Source organism: Macaca thibetana, chromosome 11 (assembly GCF_024542745.1).
Source record: "Macaca thibetana thibetana isolate TM-01 chromosome 11, ASM2454274v1, whole genome shotgun sequence".
NCBI lineage: Eukaryota > Metazoa > Chordata > Mammalia > Primates > Cercopithecidae > Macaca > Macaca thibetana.
In genome coordinates this window covers 11,864,575-11,888,036 of record NC_065588.1, presented here as the reverse complement: position 1 = coordinate 11,888,036, position 23,462 = coordinate 11,864,575, and the positions used below count along the sequence as shown (strand labels likewise).

The following is a 23,462-nucleotide window of genomic DNA, read 5'->3' as shown; positions in this document are numbered from 1 at the left end:
AGGGCTGCCCGTCACGGAAGCTCAGAGCACACTGATTCACTATTTAACCTATGAAAAACAAACCATTTTAGCTCCAAAAACAAACAATTTTAGCTCCAAAAGCTAAAATTCACATTATGCTCTCTACTCTTTTTTATTTTTATGCAGGACTGTTTTATAAGAAACAATCTCGCAATGTGATAGTGTTGGGCTCTCCCGGCGAAGAGACACGGAGTCTAGTCCCTGCTCTGCCCTTTACTCAACTGGGCAACTTAACCTCTGCGCATCTATTTCTCCATGTGTACAAGGACAGTTAAGACTGCCATCCTGCTTTTCTCACACGGTTATTATCAGGATAAAATGAGATAGCAAAAGCCAATATTTTTAAAGCTGCACTGCAAACGAAAGGCATTGTTATTTTCATTCCTTTAACCAACTGGGAAGCCAGGCCTGAGGACATCAAGAACTCAGATGCAAGGCTGATGCACCTCGACAGAAGAACACTGGCTTCCTATCATCCCCATCCTAAAGAAGTCCTGGCAGGGGACCCCTGAGCCACTAAGCCCAAGGTCCTCCAAAGATTTGAAAACCATCAAAGTGCAGGGGGCGACCCCCCAAAATGGAGCTCCTGCCGCTACAATAAGTCTCTCAAAAGGATTCTGGAAAAACCTAGATTCAAGGCTCCTGCTTTCATTTCTCTGTGTTTCCACATATATTACAAGCACTTAAACACAGGCAGCTGACCTGACTCCTGGCCTGCTTTCTCATGGTGGAGAGAGTACAGTGGTGGCCAGAGGGTTTGGGTGGGCAGACATGGGCTTAAGAGTTGTCTCAATTGCCCTCTCATCTTTCCCTTGGAATATTCTTTTCATTATGAGGGCACCCTGTGGTTCAAGTCAAATGCCTGGAGGAAAAAAAAAAAAAGGCTGTTTTTGTTTTGTTTTCTTCTAGTAGTTTGTGTTACCCTTTTGTTAACGTTAATGTATTAAGTGTCTAAGGTCTGGGATATTACATCCTTAAGTCAGACTACAGCAGGTTACACCAGACTAAATCAAGTTATTATTATTTTTTTGGCTACTCAGGCCAAGAAGAGTCGAACAGTCCAAAGCAGTTTGCTGCAAAATTGCTCCATTATCCCAATGTAGATAATCTAATCGAAAGCTGCTCGAAAATCATCTGAAGGCCAGGACAGAGAATATAAATAAAGGAGTCAGATGCCTGAAACACACACACCCCTCCGGAGATTATTTATAAACCAGGAAACCTTGATTTTTTGAGAGCCTTTGGCTATTATAGAAAAATTAACAAACCTGACTCAGTGGCAAATCATCCTGAATTGTTTCCCAGAGCTAGCATGTTTGGGCACCGGCCCACTTCATCTCCCGTTTTTCAGATGATGTTATGTGTCTCCTGTTCTTAGCACACTATTACGTAATGCAACAACAGCAACAGAACGAAAAGGCCTCGTTAACTTGAGTCTTTGCGTTGTACATTAGGTCTCTAGACATGCTTATCCTCTGCACCTGCCATTTTGTGTCCTTTGACCCACATCTCCCCATTTCCGCCTGCATTAGCCACTGTTTCATTCTCTGTCTCTGTGTATTTGAGCTTTTAAAATAAGTATTTCAGATATAAGTGAGATCATACAATATGTTTCTTTATCTGGCTTATGTCACTTATAATGTCCTCTAGGTCTATCCATGTTGTGGCAAATGGCAAGATCTCCTTTTTTTAAGGCTTAATAAAACAATATTCTATACGAATTTTTGTTAAATATGTAGATTTTAGTTGTTCTTGTCACACACACACAGGTAAACTCCTCTGACAATGGTTGCCTACCTCAATATAGCAACCCATTCTATTAGCTATATGTATACCATAATATGTTGTAAATCTCAAATATAAACAATAAAATTTATTTTTTAAAAGAAAGGGCTTGAAGGCTGGCATGGTGGCTCACACCTATAATCCCAGCATGCTGAGAGGCCAAGATGAGTGGAACACTTGAGGTTGGGAGTTCGAGACTAGCCTGGCCAACATGGTGAAACCCCATCTCTACTAAAAATACAAAAATTAGCCAGTTGTGGTGGCATGCACCTGTAATCCCAGCTGCTCAGGAATCCCAGCACTCTGAGAGGCCAAGATGGGTGGAACACTTGAGGTTGGGAGTTTGAGACTAGCCTGGCCAACATGGTGAAACCCCATCTCTACTAAAAATACAAAAATTAGCCAGTTGTGGTGGCATGCACCTGTAATCCCAGCTGCTCAGGAGGCTGAGGCAGGAGAATCGCTTAAACCTGGGAGGCAGAGGTTGCAGTGAGCCGAGATCATGCCACTGCACTCCAGCCTGGGCAACAGAGTGAGACTCTGCCAAGAAAAGAAAAAAAGGCCTTGTAAACTCACTCCTCTTCCCCTTTTTCCGCTATCCCCTCCACTTCCTTCTTCTCCTTCTCTCTGGTATTTGTAGCACTCTTCTCCCCATGGTCCACCTTCACTCACTGATTCATGCAGCCAGCATTTCTTGAGTACCTACCATGTGTCAACACTGGGCTTGATGGCAGAAACACCGTAAAGAACTAAAGACACAGTCTGTTTGCATGGTGCTTACATTGCAACGGTGAGACAGACGAAATAATGAGTAAACAGACAAAATACACGCAAGTCGTAATAATTTCAATGAAAGACATAAGTCTAAAATAAAACTAGATGGATGACCTGAAAATTCATCGTCTCCACTACATAACTTGTCTTTCCTCCTTTCTTCCTTTTTCTTCTATTTTCAAAATATTAGAAATATACATTTATTCTAGGTGTTGACTCTTACACTCAAAGGGCGGTCAAGTACTGATCTCTTTCTAAAGTTGGTCAGTCAATTACTTATCTCTTTCTAAAGTTGCCCTCAAATCTTGAAATTGAAAGGAATTACGTAATTAAGATCATTTGGTTCAAACTCCCATCCAGGAAGCTCCCTGACTCAGTCCCCTCCATCCCCAAGAAGGAAAATCCACATCTCCTAATGGGTAGTTAGTTATCAGGGACTCTGGTGGGCTCTATTGATCATTCAGAATAGCCTCCACAACTTAACATGCATTTGCTTTCACTTAGTGCTCTTGGGAAATAAAAAACAACTGAGTAGTTAACTGCACAATGGAAACGTGGCCACTAGGTGAAAGCCCCATGAGGGCAGAGTATGTGTTATAAACTTCTGGGTATCACGTCATTGGCTTGCTCGTAAATATCTTTCTGATTTTTTAAATACTGAAGATGATAGAGTCAGTCCATTTTAGTCCCCAAATTTCTCTAACCTTTCCTTTGAAAACCCATGTTCCATATCTTAAAATTATTTTTATCACACTTCTCTTGATCTTCTATATTTATACACATTGTCTTAAAGGAGTGACTAAAACAAAAAAATAAGGACTGACTAATGCAAAGGTTAACAAAGATGATTTTCTTTGAAACTCATTATTTTTAGTATATTTTAGCACTTTTTCCTCAGTCTGCTTTCAGTCGAATAATGACTCGTGAGTATTTTCTTTCAGTACTTGCAGCACATAGTACTTTCACTTACCATATTTCTATGTTTGGGACCCCCCTATAAATGCCACTTCTTTGTTTTCTTCCAGAGGAGGTCTCACTTTGTCACCCAGGCTGGGGTGCAGTGGCACGATCTTGACTCACTGCAGCCTCAGCCTCTCCGAACTCAGGTCATCCTCCCACCTCAGCCTCTCAGGCAGCCAGGACTACAGGCATGTGCCACCACTCCCAGCTAATTTTTGTATTTTTTGTATCGACAGGGTTTTGCCATGTTGCCCAGGCTGATCTTGAACTCCTGGGCTCAAGCGATCTACCTGGCGCAGCCTCCAAAATTGCTGGGATTACAGGCATTTGATCAATGTAACCTTTTAAGGATCCTGATTAAATTCACGTTTTTCTAATTCTCCAAAGTAATTTCTGACATTTTACAGTTCAGAATAGAAACTGCATATGAGCAATGACGATTTCTTCCTGGTAAGCTTATTATCAAAGCCCTTCACGAAGAGCCAAGGTTCTGTGGACCATTAGGTAGGTTCTGATGACTCCAAGTATGTTTATACCCTTGCATGAAAATTTTGTTTGAGTTCTTTTGTTACTGAGAGATTATAGGCAGTGAGGGAGGGTCATGGGGGCAGGGTTTGGGGGGATATTTCTCCTGTAGCTTGGCTAACCTGTTTTAATTACAGTTAGACTCCAGCTATTGTATATTACATACAATCACTTAGCACATGAAGACTATGAAAAACTATCCTTCCAAGTGCACAACTGGGTAGAAAGCCTGAAGGCAGGAACCTGTCCAGCTATCTTGTACAAATCAATTCGTTCTTGCCACTATGGATATAATAAGATTTGAGAAATGTTCTAAAAACAGACCTCTAAACTGGAATTGAAATCATAAAAACTTTAGAACATAAAAAGCAATAGGTGGGAGCAGTCCAACGAACTCTGCTGTCAACAGGCCCAATGCACCTGACCATGAGCAAACTCTTTTTTTTTTTTTTTTTGAGACGGAGTCTTGCTCTGTCGCCCACGCTGGAGTGCAGTGGCACAATCTTGGCTCACTGCAAGCTCCACCTCCTGGGTTCACACCATCTTCCTGCCTGAGCCTCCCGAGTAGCTGGGACTACAGGTGCCTGCCACCACGCCCGGCTAATTTTTTTTTTTTGTATTTTTAGTAGAGACGGGGTTTCACCGTGTTGGCCAGGATGGTCTCGATCTCCTGGCCTTGTGATCCACCCGCTTCAGCCTCCCAAAGGGCTGGGATTACAGGCGTGAGCCACCGTGCCCAGCCCATGAGCAAACTCTTATCTCTCACTGCCTTGCTTCAGGCCCTCATCATCTCTGGCCTAAATGCTGCAACCACGTTCCCTTCCCACTTGCTCCACACAGTGGTCTCTCCCATTCCAATCCATTCACAACCCCCTGTCAACCCACAGATCGAATGGGGTCAGTCTAACTGCATGAGGCCTCCAAGTTACCTGTCCCCCAATCCTTAGCAAGGCATTCATCCACCCCCCAATGTCATTCCCCACACTCTCTCCACCTTCCATAAACATCACGCTGTCCTTGCTATTCTTCCAACAAACCTTGTGTTTCCACTTGCCTTAGCTCAGGCCATTCGTGGAACACCAACCCTTTCTTCTCTGCCTTGAACAGCTTCAAGGTCTGTTTGAAATATGACCTCTCCTTTGAACTCTTCTTACCTCTCCCTCACGGTCCTCAGCAGATCACGCAGGGCCCTCTGTTCCTCCTTTGGCACCTAGCACACGGTACCACAGTTAGCTGAGTACCCGGTTTTCTCTTCTGAGACTCTGTACTCTCTGGTCACAGGCAGAACCCCTGATACACAGTAGCTGCTCAGTTGTTAAGCGAACATTAATAGCCTCAGTTTTGCTACTCAGCTCCCTCAAAGAATACCACTCAGGAAGACAGGATGTGCCTTTGGAAGTTTCGCTTTAGGAAATGCCCAAGCACAGAGCTGGAAGAAAAATCTACCTCTGGCTACAAAGACTAAAAACACTGCAACTCTTGAGTCTTAAGACAACGGCTGCTAAAAAGGAATGAAATTCTGACACATGCTACAACATGGATAAACCTTTTAACATCATGCTAAGTGAAATAAGCCAGTCATAAAAGGTCAAATGAGATTCCACTTACGGAGAGACTTGGAGTAGTCAAAATTCACAAACAGGAAGAAGACCCCTGATTACCAGGGGCTGGGGGAGCGGAGAAGGGCATGCCAGCGTTTGTTGGGGACAGAGTTTCAGCTGGGAAAGATGTAAAAGTTCTGGAGAGTGCTGACGGTTACACAACAATGTGAATGTACCTAACGCCACTGAACTGTATATTTAAAATGGTTAAAATGGCAAATTTTATATTATGTATATTTTACCACAATTTTTAAAGTGCAAAAGAAAAAAGAAATGGCAAAAAAATTAATTAAAAAAAAACAAAAACAAAACATAGGGTCATAAAGGATGGTGATACAGTGGCTCTGAATTTGTTTACCAACTCCCTGATTACTGGAATGAGAGGATCCTCCTCAAGGCCTTAAAATGGAAGTTTTAGAACTAAAGCCTGGAAGCTTTAGTTTTAGTGTTTCCTACTGTCTTCCACAGTAGGAAACAGATGAAATACAGCGGACCCTCGAACAGCATGTTTGAGCTGCGTGTGTCCACTTATATGTGACTTCTTTTCAATAAATTTACACTGAGCGGCCTGCCTTTCCTCCCACCTCCTCTGCATCTTCCACTTCTGCCATCCTAAGACAGCAAGACCAAGCCCTCCTCAGCCTACTCAACATGAAGACGATGAAGACGAAGACCTTTATGATGCTCTACTTCCACTTAATGAACAGGAAATATATTTTCTCCTCTCTATGATTTTCTTAATAACATGTTCTTTTCTTTAGCTTACTGTACTGTAAGAATATAGCATATAATACATATACAAAATATGTGTTAACCATTTACGTTATCAGTAAAGCTTCTAGTCAACAGTAGGCTATTAGTAGTTATGTTTTTGGGGACTCAGAAATCCCCAAAACAGAAAGTAAGATACTGCATATTCTAACTTATAAGTAGGAGCTACAGAATGGGTATACAGGAACACACAGAGGGGAATAACATATATTGGAGACTCCAAAAGGTAGGAGGCAGGTTAGGGTTGAAAAACTACCTATTGGGTACAACGTTCACTATTAGGGTGATGGCTACACTAAAAGCCCAGACTTCACCACTACACAGTATATCCATGTAACAAAACTGCACTTGTACCCCCAAATTTATTTTCTAAAAAGTTATACACAGATATTTTTCCTGCATGAGGGGTCGGCAACCTAACCTCCATGTAGCTCAAGGATCAACTGTATATTCAAATACCTTTCACTCAGTCCAGTCAATACACAGTGTGCACCTCCAACGTTCCAGGCCTCATGCAAGGCACTGAAAGGGGATCAAAGTTGATTAAAAATGGCCCAGGGCATCCTAGGGAGAATGACACAGATACACAAATAACTATAGCACTGGGCTGACTTGGACTAAGGTTTATAAAAAGAAATACAAACGCAGTAGGAGAAACGACAACAGTAACTTCAAGACAGTTTTCCAACAGGAGCTCAGGGAAGGCAAATTCATCACAGTTTAGTGAAGGAAGTCAAATGCATGACCTTGGCCCATCTGCACCTTTGCATCCTCCCTAGTGAATGAGGAGGGGAACGCAGTATACTCAAAGGTCCTCCCAGCTGGAGGACTCTGCTAGCCTACATTTTACATAACACAGAGGGTGGCCACAACATTTTGGGATTTGGGGCTGGGTCTGACCCAGAAGAGCATTTTCCTATCCTCTTTACCTCCACCCTACAGCTGCTCCATTCTATCGCCCATGAAAAAGCTCAATAATCAACAAACCTTCTCCACACTTTCTTTCTCCTCTGTATTTATATATATTTTCAAGTATCCTGCAGGATAGCTCTCTGGGTTTCCACAAATATAGAAGAAACACACACACCCCTGCATTTTTTTACTCTAAAATTTCAGTTTCTAATTAAATCTTGTACATCCCTCATCAAGATCCATCTACATACAGTTTTATAGGCTGGAAAAATAGACCTATGCTGCCTTTTCCAGATGATTCGTGTTTTATGGAATAATAAAATGGGTAATGCTTAATTAAAATGAACATTTTAAATGAATTTAAATGAGCAAGCTGTATTCCACCAACTTTGAAGAGTTTGCATGTTTTAGTTCTTAGATGTGTATGCAGCAAAACTGTTATCAATACATGCAAACCCCACTAAATTCTGGTTTCCTTCCATTTATCCTAGATGTCTTTAGAAAAATGAGAAAGCCTGGCTCAAGTAGAAAAGAAAGAATGTTGTCCCTTCATTTTATTAAAGCACTTTGAAAGGGGCAACCTATTACAATTATTCCTTTGCAATATTGCAGGAACTTTATTTAACAAAAGATAGGAAGAATCCTGAACATGGCAGCATCGTGCTCTAAAGGAGAGATCTTCAGAGTGCGATGATAGTGGGTTCTGGAATCTGCCTGTGTTCAAATCTGGGCTGTGCACTTTCTGTCTGTGAACCTTAGGCAGGTTACATAACCTCTCTAATCCCCAACTTCCCTGCCTGTTAAATAGTTTTGTAGTAGTAATACCTAACTTAGAGGGCTCTGTTAAGAACTAAACAAGAATGTACTGACGTGAAGCTCTTAGCACAGTGTCTGGCACATAGGAGGTGTTCATTTTGTTATTAATCAATTTATATTGTTCAATGCAACCACCAGCTGCTTTGCAATCTTAGGCATTTCATTCAGCCTTTTTGGATCTATTTTGGTTCTCCCTAATTCTATCTTACAAAGGTATTAGGGGAAAAATTGAGGTCACATCTATAAAGAAATGCGAGCTACAGGAAAACATTAAACTCCTTTGCTAGTGTTGAAGGAGCAGGCTGCCGTGTTGTGGGTGTCTAGGTTGGGAGGCCCACATAGTAAGGAACAGAGGAAGCCTCCAACCAACAGCTAATAAGAAACTGAAATCCTTTGTCTTACAACCACAAGGTACTAAATTCTGCTAACAAAAGTGGGTTCTTCCTCAGTCAAGCCTCAGATCAGACCACAGCCCTGGCTAACACATTAATTACAGCCTTCTGAGACCCTATGCAGACGACCCAGATAAACTGTGTCCAGATTCTTGACCCAAAGAAACTGAGATAAGAAATGGATGTTGTTTTAAATCACTAAATTTGTGGCAGTTTGTTATGCAGCAATAGAAAACTAATACTAATGTAGACATTATGAATGCAAGCAGACCCACGTGGTGCAAAATACACAGTACTTCTATGATTCAATACCATGCTGTAGTGATTTAGCCTTCTTGGAACACTGTGGCAGGGAAGGACAGGAAACTAAGGACAGATACTTAGAAGAGTCAATGGTAAAAACATATTCTCCATAGTAATGGGGTATGGAAAAAGATTAATAGTTTTCTATGGCATTTCATCAAACAAGGAACAACCAGAGGTTTTGTTTTTAATTTTTTTGTTTTCAATTTATTTTCGAATTAGGCAAGTCAGCCTTTTCTGGATGCCAAATAGGGCAAGAGATTTCGTCAAGTCCAAATCCTCTTGCCAAATTGCATTACCTTACGGGCATGATTGGAAATCTCTCAGGGCTTAGTTATGGGAAAGGTTCACAAGTCAGATGCCCAGATTGGACAGCCCACATGCAACTTAGTTCACATTGAATATACTCATCCAAACCAGGAGATGGGAAACTTTTGTGAAGATGTGGATTCTGCCTTTATTTTCTAATTAATTACTATAATTTTTCGGCTCTTTTCACAAACGGACATTCTATGCTCTTCAGACCCTTTTGCATTGCTCTTACAGTAACACCCCCTGCCCTTTTATCAGTATCCCCACTTAAACTTATACCCCTAAATTCTTAATCAGTCTGAGGCCTTCTTAAGCATTTTTCACAGAATTAGGAAATTTAAAAAGTAAGACAGGTCCTTGCAGATAATCTTGGTCATATTCTCTAATTTTACCAGAGAAATTGCAAGCCCCACAGAAGTCAAATGAGTGACTCAAGCTTAAAAGCAGAATCCTTTTACAATATGTTTCTTGAGAACGGAGATGAGGAGTATGTTTCTCCCTTAACCTTCCCTTTCATCTTTTCCGGCATCTGTCTGTTCAGATGCCCGCAGCCTCTGCTAAGTACCTCCTCTGACAGGGAAGCTTTTCTGTGAAGTTACAACCACGAATGGAGGAGTTCGCAGGTGGCTCCTGTGTAGCTTACAGGCTATGGTGACGTTCATGACCCATCAAGTTTCTGCCATTGCTGTCAATCCCCAAGAAATTTCAGCCAAGTCATGGCAACAAAATACATTATCGGCTCCACTGCCTAAGTAATGAGTTAAGGCACAGTGTAATCGTAATCTACATAATCCTTGTAGATTCACTGATTGCAGCTTAGGGAAAAAGACAGGAAGGAAATCTATTCACTTAAATTTAACAATTATTTACAGAGGTATCAACTACAATTTTTCTATAATTTATCTATCTGTTCAACAAACACTGATTATCAATCATGTGTCAAATTGCTACCAGAAATAAAATGATGATGTAAGAAATAGTCTCTGCCCTCAAGGGGTTTGCACTCTAGTGAGGAAGTAAAATATTTAATAATTATAACAATAGGGAACTTATTTATTTTTATTATTATTTTTTTTTTGAGACACAGTCTCACTCTATTGCCCAGGCTAAAGTGTAGTGGCATGATCTCAGCTCACTGTATCTCCATCTCCCAGGTTCAAAAAATTCTTCTGCTTCAGCGGGTAGGCGCCCGCTATCATACCCAGCTAATTTTTGTATTTTTAGTTGAGATGGGTTTCACCATGTTGCCCAAGCTGGTATTGAACTCCTGACCTCAAGTGATCCTCTTGCCTCGGCTTCTTAAATGCTGGGATTACAGGTGTGAGCCACTGCACCTGGCTGGGAACCTGTTTATTGAGCATTTATTATGGGCCAGGTGGGTTATAGGTACTTTAGATGGATTAACTCCCTTAGTCTTTACTGCAACTCCATGAAGTAGGCACAATTTTTGTCTCTATTTTACTCACAAGAAAACTGAAGTACAGAATGGTTATTTGCCCAAAGTTCATGTATTCATTGTTTTAACAATTATCTGCCTACCACTCTAGGCACAGCTCTATGTGCTGGGAATAAAGCAGTGACAAAGACATGAAAATCACTGTTCCCATGGAGTGTACGTACTAGTGGAAGGAGACAAATATTAAGAAGCAAGTAAAAATCAATATCAGAGACTGACAAATGCTATACAGAAAAAAGAAAGAAAAGCCCTTGAATCTTTGAGTCACTCATCACTGAGGTTTTTCCTATGTGATGTGTGCTGCATGTGTTAATAAATTCTCTATTTTTCTCCTGTTAATTTATCGTTTTGCTAATCTTATTTAGAGGAAAAAGTTTCTTTTTTTTCCCTACACCTATCATCTCCCCTCCCCAGGCCTTAGGGGTCCTCATCTCTAAAATGAAGGAATTAGACCCCAGGAACTGCAGGGGTCTTGGTAATTCTAATATTCCATGAGTTGATGATTAAGAAGAAGAAAGATGTCACTGGAGATACGGAAAAAGCCAACTGAACATGCTAAGGGCTGCTGACCGCATGAGACTCCAAAGCTCCCTGAGCCTACCACCCGGTCAGAGGACGAGGGGAGCAGCTGAGGTTCCTCACAATCCTCCAGGATGCACGTCCCTGGGTCTCCAGCACTGGAGAAAGAGTGATGAGAAGGAGGCGCCTGGAGAACACAAACACAAGGGCAGCCATGAAGGCGAGAGCTGGAAACTCCACAAAATCTGACTCTGCATGTTGCGGAACTAAACCCGGTTGAGAAAAAGACAGCCTTGCCAGGTGTTGAGTCACATTAAAGAAACTAGTCCTTCTCCCTCCAGCCTGCGCCATTAGGATTTGCTCCATTTCACTTCCCCGAAGTGCGAAACTGGAAGGGACTGTAATACAGCTCACTTCAACTGGAGGACCCAGGATCCAGTAAAAGCAGAAAGAAGCTAGGGCAAACCCCAGTGCCTGGCAGGAGAATTCCAGCGTCTGATGAAAGAATTCTCTTCCTAACAGCGATGGCCCTTGCTGCTGTCACTCCCTTCCTCTCCTCAGTATTCTCTTCTCCAACTTTCTCCATGCCATTCTATCCTGACCCTATCCCTGACTTTCTTATGTAACTCTCAAATCCTAAGTACGGGAGGGAGAGAAATCTCTATTTCAATTCATTAGAATCTGTTCCTATCACAGTAATTTTCTAAGGGGTCATATGAATTTGGACCAGATTTGATATCATTAAAAGGAAGGATAACATCCCTTCAGTTCACATCAGATGAGTCTCACATGCACAAAAATGCCAGAAATTAAGTATTTCGCACGGGCCTGTCTTCGGTATCCTTTGACAGGTCACAGCAAAATTCAGTATACAAAAGGTACAAAGATGACCTACACTAAGTGACATACACCACCTTTACATGACGGGTTCCAAATTTTGTTTTTTTAAATCACATGTCAATCTAAGGGAAGAAAAGCACAGTGCTAAACTGATACATAAGACATGTTGAACCAAATTCTCTCCTAGCTCCTTAAAGAGAGGAAAACTAGCATCCCCACGGGGAGGGAAAAGAACATCTTATTCCAAGCACCAGCAGGAACACGTCTTCTAAGACGAGAAATGGGATGAACACACACAAAAGCACATGTGGATAAATGATGACGACTTTGCAGAGTTGAGTATCTGAAAGCAGAGAGAAGGCTGTAACAAACACAGAGACAATAACCAGGTGGAAAAAAAGAGTCTTCACTGGAAAAGTTTAATGGGGGAGGAGATATTTTAAAGCACTGTTTTGAAAGGGAGAGCCATGTTTAGGCAGAGTGGTGCCCATTCTGTCTGTATGTGATCATCTTCCCACCGACTCTCTGCACTCAATGACATGGAAAAGATATTGAGCATTACAGAAGACAGTGCATTTGGTTTAAACGTGGCCATCGGACTGGCTTGTCATAAGGGGTGAACTTTTTATAAAAGCAACAGATGGGTCCCCAATTCAGATAATTCCATAAGAAGCATTTATAAAATATGGCATGTGCATTACATCTTACATAGCCCTCATACTAAGTTAGTGGCCCATTTTTCAACCGAGGACACTGGGCCTCAGGGGTTAAATAATATGCAGAGTCACGGAGCTCAGAAGCAGCAGGGGTAGAGTTCAAACCAAGGTTTACCAAACGTTGGTCTGTGTTCTCACCACTGTGCTAGGTAGCTACAAGAATACAAATAAATTAGATCTCTAATAAGGTTGGCCTAAAATGATTTCCAAAAAGCCATCCAAACTATAATACCCTGTTATGCCATGGCACGATACAGTGTTTGTCTACCACCATCCCTTTCAATAAACTTTTATTTGGTACAACTCCATCCTACCTTCGCAAGCGTGTGTGTTTGTGTATGCAGTGGCTGTATAATCTCTCTAGTTTGAGGGAGAACTGGTCACAGAGGACCAGCTCTTTTCTCCAAGAGAGACTCCTGCTATCCACTGGCCCTCTCTGGTACTCTTCCCTGAAATCATCACTCCCTCTGCTAGCCATAGAGTCTCTGAGAACAGATGGGCAGGAATGGATGTGGGTGCAGCAGCCATCCCTTCAGCTTCCCCCAGTGCTTCATCACTAGAAAGCAAATGGATGGAAGCAGCTGGGGACAGAGATAGTGCAGGGAAAGCACTGAAGAACACCAGAAGTGGGTAGTGGAATTGCCCCAGCACATACTGTTGCTACCCTTGTGATGGGGTTATCTTGGTCCAGACCCTGGACAGAAAAACACTACTCCATGACCACAGGTCGCTCCTGAGTCCTAACCTGGGTGAACTCTACCATCCAAGCAAACAGCCTGACAAGGACCAGAGGTGATCGGGATCTTCTCCCTACTCCGGGCACAAGGTCAGGCCTGTCCTGTTAGCCAACTGGATATGCCACCAAGGGAAAGAGTGAGAGGATGACACTAAGTAGCACCGACCCAGATGACTATGGTGGGAGAGAGGTTAGGAGTAAGTGAACATGACCTGTCTACAAACCCCAAAACTGAAGAGACTCACAAAAACACAAGCACAGCATGATTTGCCTCATCTGCCTCCATGAACTGCATATGCTGCATGTTACAGTCAAAGCCAACCACCCGCCATGGCCTGAGCAGAAAATGTTCTCCCGTGCCTCTAACTTCTCTGAAATCGTCCAGCCCATGTGCCTTCCCTAATTTATCTGTCAGATGCAACACTATCTCCCACCGCCATAGGTCTTCTCTCCCAAGGAGAGGTAAGCACTCTCTCTCTAAGACCTAAGTTCTAGGAGGTACATATAATAATGCATTCTATTTTATTTTTAAATTTATTATTACTACTATTACTGAAACAGGGTCTCATCCTGTCACCCACGCTAGAGTACAGTGGTACAATCACAGCTCACTGCAGTCTCAACCTCCTGGGCTCAGGTGATTCTCCCACCTTAGCCTCCCGGGTAGCTAGGACCACAGGCATTGCCACCACACCTGGCTAATTTTTTGTAGAGATAATTTCGTCACGTTGCCCAGGCTGGTCTTGAACTCCTGGACTCAGGCAATCCACCCACCTCAGCCTCCCAGTGCTGGGATTACAGGCGTGAACCACCGCACCTGGCCTCATAATGCATTCTAAATCTTAGTTTGCATACTGCCGCTCCCAACTAGATAGCAAGTTCTTCAACAGCAAGAACCAGGCTTTATTAAGATAGTGCCTGCCTAGTTCCTGGTAGATGCTAAATAAAATAATGCAAAGAATTGACCTGATTAGACACACAGAGGAACAAAAAAAAAAAAAGACTGATCTTCCTGCAAAGAATTTAACATAAGATGAAGTCAACAGGCATTAACTATACTGAAGTCATGACTGAAGAAACAGTTGCTCCAAGCACTGCGGGGCTGGGAAGTTAGTGGGGGAAACAGAATTAAAATAAGATATGTAGTCTGTCTTCTGTTGTTTATAACCAAATTCCTAAAACTAGGTAATTTACAAAGAAATGAAATTTATTTCTTACAGTTATGGAGGCTGGGGAGTCCAAGGTCAAGGGGCCCCATCTGGGGAGGGCTTTCATGCTAGAGGGACTCAGCAGAGTTCCAGGACAGTGCAGGGTAACACAAGGTAAGGGGCAGAGCACGCTAGCTCAGGTCTCTCTTCCTCTTCTTATAAAGCCACCGGTCCCATTCCCGTAAAAACTCATTAATCCATTAGCCCATGAATGGAGTAATCTATTCATAAGGGCAGAACCCTCAGGACCCAACCACCTCTTAAAGGCCTCATGTCTCAATACTGCCATACTGGGGATTAAGTGATTAAGTTTCAACATGAATTTTGGAGGAGACAAATACTCAAAACCATAGAAGTGTCTTGTCTCCTATGAAGTTTACATGCTACTTCTTCACACCAAACTGAAATACGAAGTACTGAGAACTTACCTTTATTGTACTTTCCACAAACATTCTACCAGTGTGCAGTACTACTGCTGGTTTCAAAATAATAGAGTCAAGAGCACAAAGGCCTCTTTTGCATGTGGACAACTGATTATATATACATGAATATATTTATGGCAAACCTGTTTGCAATTGCCAAAATCCTAGCACCAACTTCAACGCCCATCAATGAGAGAGTGAATGAATAAATTGTGTATAATCGGGTCATGATGGAACATCATACAGCAGACAAGGCAAATTAACTACCATGATGAGTAGCAATACAGATGAATGCTGGCAGTCAAGACGTTAAGTAAAAAAAGCAAGCCCCAAAAGATTATATATGGTCTGATATCCTTTTTACAAAGTTGAAAGGTGATAAAAAATTAAATACATATCTATATAGCTACATACTTTTTATGTGTATATGTCTTATGTTTTTATGTGTTCTATTTTAGAACTATATGTAAGTGAAATAAAGTGTAGAAAAGGAAAGATAGATGCATACAGGATTCAGACAACAGTTACCTTGGGTAGAGAAAAGAAGGGAGAGGAGGTGTGGGAAGGACAGCAATCTGCTCAGATGTAAGTTATACTCCAGGTCCTAGCTTTTGTTTGGGGGATGGGTTGATGGTCACTGCTATAGACAAGGTTCGTGTCACCCCAGAATTCATATGTTGAAATCCTAACCCTCAATGTGATGGTATTTAGAGATGGGGCCTCTAGAAGGTGATTAAGCCATGAGGGTAGAACCCTCATGGATGGGATTTAGGTCCTTATAAAAGAGGCCGTAGAGAGCTCCCTCGCCCTTCTACCATGTGAGGACACAGTGAGGAGTCAGCAGCCTGAAACCCAAGAGAAGGTCCTCACCAGAATTTGACCATTTGGGCACCTTGACCTCAGACTACCAGCCCCCAGCCGGAAAGAAACAAATCTGTTGTTTATAAGCCACGCAGTTTATGTGTTTTGTTATAGCAGCCTGAAGTGACTACATAGTTGCTTATTACACTATTTTATTTCATTTTATTTATTTATTTAAAAACAGAGTCTCACTGTTGCCCAGGCTGGAGTGCATGGTACAATCTTGGCTCACTGCAACCTCTGCCTTCCAGGTTCAAGCGAGTCTCCTGGCTCAGCCTCCCAAGTAGCTGGAACTACCAGCGCCCACCACCACACCTTGCTAATTTTCATATTTTTAGTAGAGATGGGGTTTCACCATGTTGGCCAGCCTGGTCTCAAACTGGACCTCAAGTGGTCTGCCTGCCTCGGCCTCCCAAAGAGCTGGGATTACAGGCATGGAGCCACCGTGCCCAGCCCATTTTATCTTTTTTAGAGACAGAGTCTTGCTCTGTTGCCCTGGCGAGGGTGCAGTGGTACAATCATAGCTCACTGCAGCCTCAAACTCCTGAGCTCAAGTGATTCTCCCGCCTCAAGTCTCCAGAGTAGCTCAGACTACAGGTGTGTGCCATCACAATCAGCTTAAACATATGAAGATAATGTGTTATGAAGATTACGACTAATCCCATTCTTTGCATATGAAGTCCAATATCAGAAGAGAAACAATGAAAAAATGAAACTACAAGAATATCATAACACAGTGCCGGAATCTATACAAAGCAGACAGGTGTCTTGTAAGGACGCGAGGAAGGGGGAGGAAGGACAGCTCACACTGTATCTGCCACAAACGGATTTACACCTGCCATCCTCTATCTAAATTATCAGGTGGAAGGAGGCAAGCACTGTGCATCCCTACGCCCCTTCCCAGTCTGCAGAGCCACCTTTCTTCCTGGCATCTGCAGGAGGCACTTGAGCTCCGGACACCGCCAGATGCACTTCCGTTACCTCAGCACCACAAAGCACTCATGGGCTGGCGTGAATCTCATCTCTGTATATTCTGACCCTTTTCAAACTGCATCATAAATTCACGCTTGTGACACCGAGTACGTGGAGCTTTTGGCAAGAACACCCTTGTGAACCTGTATTTGTGCACGAAAATCCATCAGTTCTATCTTCTGTTAGAAGTTATACTAAGCAGATGAAGCTCTCCCAGGAGGGTCTGGACCGTATGCCCTGGAGACAGTGTGCGGCAGATGTCAGAGAAAAAGACAAAGGGGGGTGGGGGGGAGGGGAAAAGACTCCCAGTAGGAGACAAACGATTCTGAAGAATCTGCCCCAGGGGGAAGTGTGGCCAACCAGAACACGGAAACACATCCAATGTCCACAAAAGACATGGCAGACAGCTCCCGCTTCTCCAAACATCCTCAAATCAAGCCCCTAACCTGAAATTTCAGTTGATGCCAGCTTATTTTTTCTTTTAAAAAAAGCTAGGGAGTTGAATGTTAGAACCAGACCAGCAAATTTGATCTGCTCACGGAAGCTTGCCTGATAGCCTAACTGTGGACATTTTTGTGCCAGGATGACAATCAAGTTTTTCTCCTGGAGAAGACTGGAGAAGAGTTAGCCATGGTTTAAAATAAAACAAAACAAACAAAATAAAATGGCAAATGTATTGTGCTGTGTCTTTAAATATTCAAACCATGCCTAGAAAAGCAGAGGTCAGGTCTGAGCCCCACTCCTCCCCACCTCCATCTGGACCCTGACCCTACTATTCCTAATTTCAAGCAGACTCCTTCCTCTACTTACTCTGGGTTTTGCAGAGATCCCCTAACAACATAAAATTGTATTACAGCACTCCCTGTCCCCAGCCCCAGCACAAGGGTTCAGTCCACTTCCATACTTTAAAATGTTCTTCTTCCATACTCCCAGCAAACACGCCCCATGTTCCCCGCCTGGCTGAGTCCTGGCCCTCCTTTGCAGTAAATAATCTCGGTGAGATCTTGCCAAAACATTTCCTAATCACATATTTTCTTTGTCTAAAGAGAGTTATAGATGCAATAAGCAGCCTTTGTTCCTAGTCCTTCCCACATTTTCAGAAGCCCATGTCATTTAATGTGAAGCTTGGTTTCCTTCTTCAAAGTAAGAGCTACCACCACTTACACTTTATTTTGGAGCCTGTATTTAAATCCTAGATTAATCAGCATGTAGAAGAAAACTGTGGTAACTCCTCTAACCTTGCCCTCTAAACATATGAGATCTTGACCAGGGGATCACTAAGGATCCTTCTAAGCAGCCCCTGGGACCCAGAGCCAGACCTCAAGGAGCAGTTAAGGCTATGGTTATCTTAGTAGGGTCTCCACATGCCACCACACCCCTCCTGGGGTTTCTAGGGTTGCCCTAAACTGTGGATTCCTTGGTCCCAAATCCAGAGAAGCATAAAGAGGCCCCTGAGGGGAAGGGACAACTAACTCTGTCCTCTGCAGTCTTGAGGCAGGTTACACAGCAGGACACAGGCCTCGTACGAGCTGCTGGGAAGCCCAGCTCATCACCAGTGGGACAGTGAGGTTTTGCCCCATAGGTGAGATTTTGTAGATATTCATCCCTCAAGGCCAAGGGAGAAAGGGCTAATGGAAAATCAAACCACTAGACAGCCATGAGACTGACGCAGAAAGCATCAGAAAACCCCAACTTGAGCCATAGTGACTGCCCTGCAATGCACCCCATGTTCCTCTTGCTAAGTCCATTCGCTGGTTCTCCCACTGCTTTCTGGATCAGGTTGAAGTGCCTTTAGCAGGGACCAAAGGCCCTTTAATCATGGCCCAATATTGTACCTTTCGCTCTTTTCCTGTATACACCAGACTCTTCCATGAGGTAGTCAGCTTCCTTTGCCCGTAAGGTACCTACTTTGATCCAGTTCTCCTAGACCACCTTGATGTGGCTAAGATTGGGGTTCTGGAGTCAGGCAGCTGAGACTCTAACAGGCAGCCCAGACCCCACATTTCCTTGGTGTGGGACCCTGGGCCTGTTGGCTAACCTCGCTCAGTTTTCTGAGCTGTAAAGCAGGAATACTAAGAGGAACATCTTTCTCATACGGCTGACATAAAGATTAAATGAGCGAAAACCTGTAAGAGACTTGATCAGTACGTAGTACGTGGAAGCACTCAGTAAATGCTGGCTACTGTCACTGCCATTGTTATCATTATTCCAGTTCACAACAAACTTTCTCTGTGCTTTAAACCCCTTTAGTACATATTTGCATTTGGCACTGATCACATACTGCTTTGTGCTATTACTCGTCATCTTACACATATGGCTTCTCTCAACTAGGCTACAAGTCGGTTAAAGCTAAAGACCACAGTTTATGTGGTTTTCCTTCCCTACAATGCTTAAAAGTGTCTTAAATGGAGGAACACAATCAATGTATGCTATTTAGCAATAATTGCACAATACTGTACTTATTAAGCATTACTTTGGCTAGAACGGTGTTAAGTTCTTCATATTAACTTAATTTACTGATTTCTCGTACTCAGCAATCTTGACTACATGAGTGATGGGCACTCATTTTCTTATTAAGAAAAAAAAGGGGGCGCCGGGTACGGCTCACACCTGTAATGTCAGCACTTTGGGAGGCCGAGGAGGGTGGATCATCTGAAGTCAGGAGTTTGAGACCAGCCTGGCCAACATGGTGAAACCTTATCTCTACTAAAAATACAAAAATTAGCCAGGTGTGGTGGCGGGTGCCTATAATCCCAGCTACTTGGGAGGCTGAGGCAGAAGAATCGTTTGAACCCGGTGGGGGGGCGCGGGGAATGGGGAGCCAGAGGTTGCAGTAAGCTGGAAAAAAAAAAAGAAAAGAAAAGAAAGAAAAAAGGTGGGGCGGGGTGGGGGTGGGGTGCGGGGCGCGGTATGATGGCTCATGCCTTTAAATCCCACCACTTTGGGAAACCAAAGCAGGCAGATCGTTTGAGGTCAGGAGTTTTGAGACCAGCCTGGCCAACATGGTGAAACCCCGTCTCTACCAAAAATACAAAAATCAGCTGGGTGCAGTGGCGTGCGCCTGTAGTCCCAGATACTCGGGAAGCAGAGGCAGGAGAATCGCTTGAACCTGGAAGGCAGACACTGCAGTAAGCTGAGATTGTGCCAGTGCATTCCAGCCTGAGTGAAAGTTAGATTCTGTCTAAAATAAAAAAGAAAGAAAGAAAAAAAGGGTATTGCCAAGCAAACTTAAATTTTAAGAAAAAACTACAACAGAGCATTGAAAGTCATAGCACAGCCAGGCATGGTGGCTCACGCCTGTTAATACCAGCACTGTGGGAGGCCGAGGCAGGCAGATCACTTGAGGTCAGCGGTTCGAGACCAGTCTGGCCAACATGGTGAAACCCCATCTCTACTAAAAATACAAAAATTAGCCAGGTATGGTGGCACATGCCTGTAGTCCCATACATTCGAGAAGCTGAGGCAGGAGAATGACTTGAACCTGGGAGGCGGAGGTTGCAGTGAGCCAAAATCACACCACTGCACTCCAGCCTAGGCAACAGAGCAAGACGGCATCTCAAAAAAACGTCATGACAGTCTAAGTTGCTGTATGCATCTCTGTACCGCTCCAAAAATATCCCAGACCCCTTTCTGACAATCAAGGTGTGCAAAATGGTCTCTAAAGGGCATGAAAGCTCATAAAAGACAGAACGGTGAATTCCTGACAGATGTAAACAATAATTTCCTACTTCACCTTTGACAGCTCCAGGCCCTGGAAGAGTGCTTGAGTAAATAAAGACAAACTGAATCTATCATAAACTCTCTATCCCACCTACTGGTCTCCTATCCCACCCACTGGGAAGAAAAATAAAATCACGAGTCCCTGGTAAACACAAGAGCATTGATGCTGGGCAAACCAAGAAGACAAATGAGGAAGAGTAATTATTTCATAAACTGCAAAACTATCAACAGCTTTTAATGTAGCTGACTGGTAAGCCTAAAATACCAGCACCTTTTACAGAAGAGTGATAGAATTGTCTGGATTAAATCAAAGATAACATTTTAAGCTGTCTTATAACACAATGGAATTTTACTTTGTGTTCAATTCAGGGGTGAATACTAACCCTGAAGATTTTCTTGTAAAAAGAAAATATGTGAATCAACAAATACTTCCACTGTGGACTAAATTTAATGTCTTCGAATGTTTAGTCTGACTGTGGCTGGCTGTGTTTGAAGAAAGGCTGACAAACTCTCTGTATATATATGCAAAGACTGTTTCAAATTCTTCTTTTAATGGCTAAGAAAAGGTTGAAATCATCCACTTTTGTTCAATCATAAGAACATAATGCCCCATTTTATCTTTATTACAGAAAAGATTAAGACAAGAATGTACTCTAATTTGCTATTACATTTACATCAAATTTGATCGAGACATCTTCTCCATGCATCCTCTTTTCTCTCTATCATCCACATACATTCATATGTACATGAAAATACACACATATGTGTGTGTATTGCTGGTTTTTATACATTTGCTTCCCACTTCCTGGTTTTTACTCAGAGAAGAAGAAGTATTAAAAAGTCACAAGAAAAAAAAAGTTGTCACTTTTATTTTACCCAGAAAAAATTAGGAAGTGTCCCAAATCTCAAGAGGGCACCTTCCGTGCAGAAAATAGAGCTCTGTTATTACACACGAAGGGTCTGTGCCCCTCGGTGTTTCTAGATTTCAAAGGCGTGATTTAAGTAGCCTGAATTTTCCATTTCTTCTTCTTTTTTTTTTTTTTTTTTCCTGAAATGTTCAGGGACAATTAAGCATAACTGATCAACAAATCGGCCAAAAGGTATCACAAAGCTCAATACTGGTGTACTCTGGATGGTCCTACTTACCCTGTTGAAAAGTTAGACACTGAAAAGCTACACATTACAAATGACTATAACTAAAGCCAGCATTAACAGGGAGAAAGGTGCGTGGTTAGACGACACTCCGCAGGCCCACCAAGCTCTTCATGCAGTGGCAAATCCCTCTGCTTGGGACACTGTCCCCTGCGCCAGCTCCCACCCTTCACCTGGTCCTCACACTCATGCCACCTCCTAGGCCTTCCCTGACCACCAACCTGGAAGAGGATCCCCCTGGGCCTGCGTCACTCTCTCTGTCACCCACTGTGTTTCTTTCCCAGCACTGACTGTTAGCAGAAATTATCTTGTTCCTAGTTTACTTATATTTTGTCTGTTTCCTCACATTAGAATATTGGCTTTTGGGTATTACAACATCAAGGCCTTAGTTTTTATGCGTTGTATCCTCAGCCCCCAAAATACTAGGCATTTTATGTGAACTCTAGGTATTAATTAGAGAATATGAAAATATGACCGTTAGCTTTATGAGGTGTGATAATGGCATTTCGCTTGCTTGGTTTTTAAGTCTGTTAAAGACACAACCTGAAGTATTTATAGCTGAAATGATGAGTGACTTATACTTCAAAATAATAGGAGGAAGGGTGAGAAGGATATAAGGATACAGATAGAACAAGATTAGTCACGTATTGATCACTGTTGAAGCCCAGTGATGAGTACATATAATTCATTAGACCGTTCTCATTACTTCTGAATATGTGTGGAAGTTTCGCTAATGAAATCTTAAGGCCTGAATGTAAAAATGAAACAGGTAATATTCCATCTACTTAACTGAATATTTATTGGATCTTAGAGAGGCTTTCTAAGCAAAATATTAAAGGAAAAAACCACAAATAATATGTTTTAAAAGCTAAGTAACACGAGATGCTCATTTAGTCTGTGAAATTAGTGACATTTCAAAAAATGCCACAGGACAGAGGTGGATTTGTTAGAGGCACTGATTTATCTGCCACTAAGGAAAAAAACCCACTTTATGGTTTACAATTATTTTGTATTTATTGAAAGAACTAGATGTACACATGATGTTTACATTCATCTTAAGTAAAATTAATTGACCACATTGTTCCTGAAATTTCTTACACACAGGGCCGACTCCCTGGAATCACCTTTTTCTCAGTTGTCAAAGTCAGTGACAAATGACCACCTTTACCCTCTATCCATGAGGCAATACACATCTGTGGAATTAATTGTCAATTCATTTTATAACACAGTGTTTAGAAAAGTCAAGCTTTCATCTTTATGCACATTTCCACAGTGTACTTAAAGAAATTCCTCTTGGGGGGGAAAAAAAAAAAGCTAAACAGAAAAGTTTGGGAGGCAACTATATGAAGTTCATATTATGAGACAGAATGCCACAGGAAAAAAGGTAACATAAGAAAAAAGTAAAGAGCCCTTTAGGGAATTGTTTGGGGTAATCTGTTTCTGAGTTTACGGCCTGGTGACATTTCTAGGAAAACAAACTTTACACTCAGGCTCAAAGTGTGCTCTCAGTTCCTTGAGGTATGGGAATCAAAGAAAGAAACAGACTTACACAGCAGTCTTGAGAAGTTCACGCCCCCTTTTCCATTCCTAGTACTGTGAAGCTATGTTAAATGAGAGAATAATACAGTTTAGTGGCAGATACATTCCTGGCTAAAAGCTGATCATAGTTAGGGTCCATCAAAAAAGGA

General features: G+C 42.4%; 1 protein-coding gene and 1 long non-coding RNA gene across 3 annotated transcripts in view; both read right to left on the bottom strand.

Annotated features, from left to right (window-relative positions):
* Positions 1-23,462, bottom strand: part of ETV6 (ETS variant transcription factor 6) — a 248,238-nt gene that overhangs the window by 190,422 nt on the left and 34,354 nt on the right. The window lies entirely within an intron of this gene.
* LOC126930800 (uncharacterized) overlaps positions 1-23,462 on the bottom strand; it is a 51,116-nt gene extending 27,654 nt beyond the window's left edge. Inside the window, exon 1 of the long non-coding RNA XR_007717683.1 lies at positions 1-23,462. This exon is cut by the window's left edge and continues 7,060 nt beyond it. This is a non-coding gene — a long non-coding RNA (uncharacterized LOC126930800).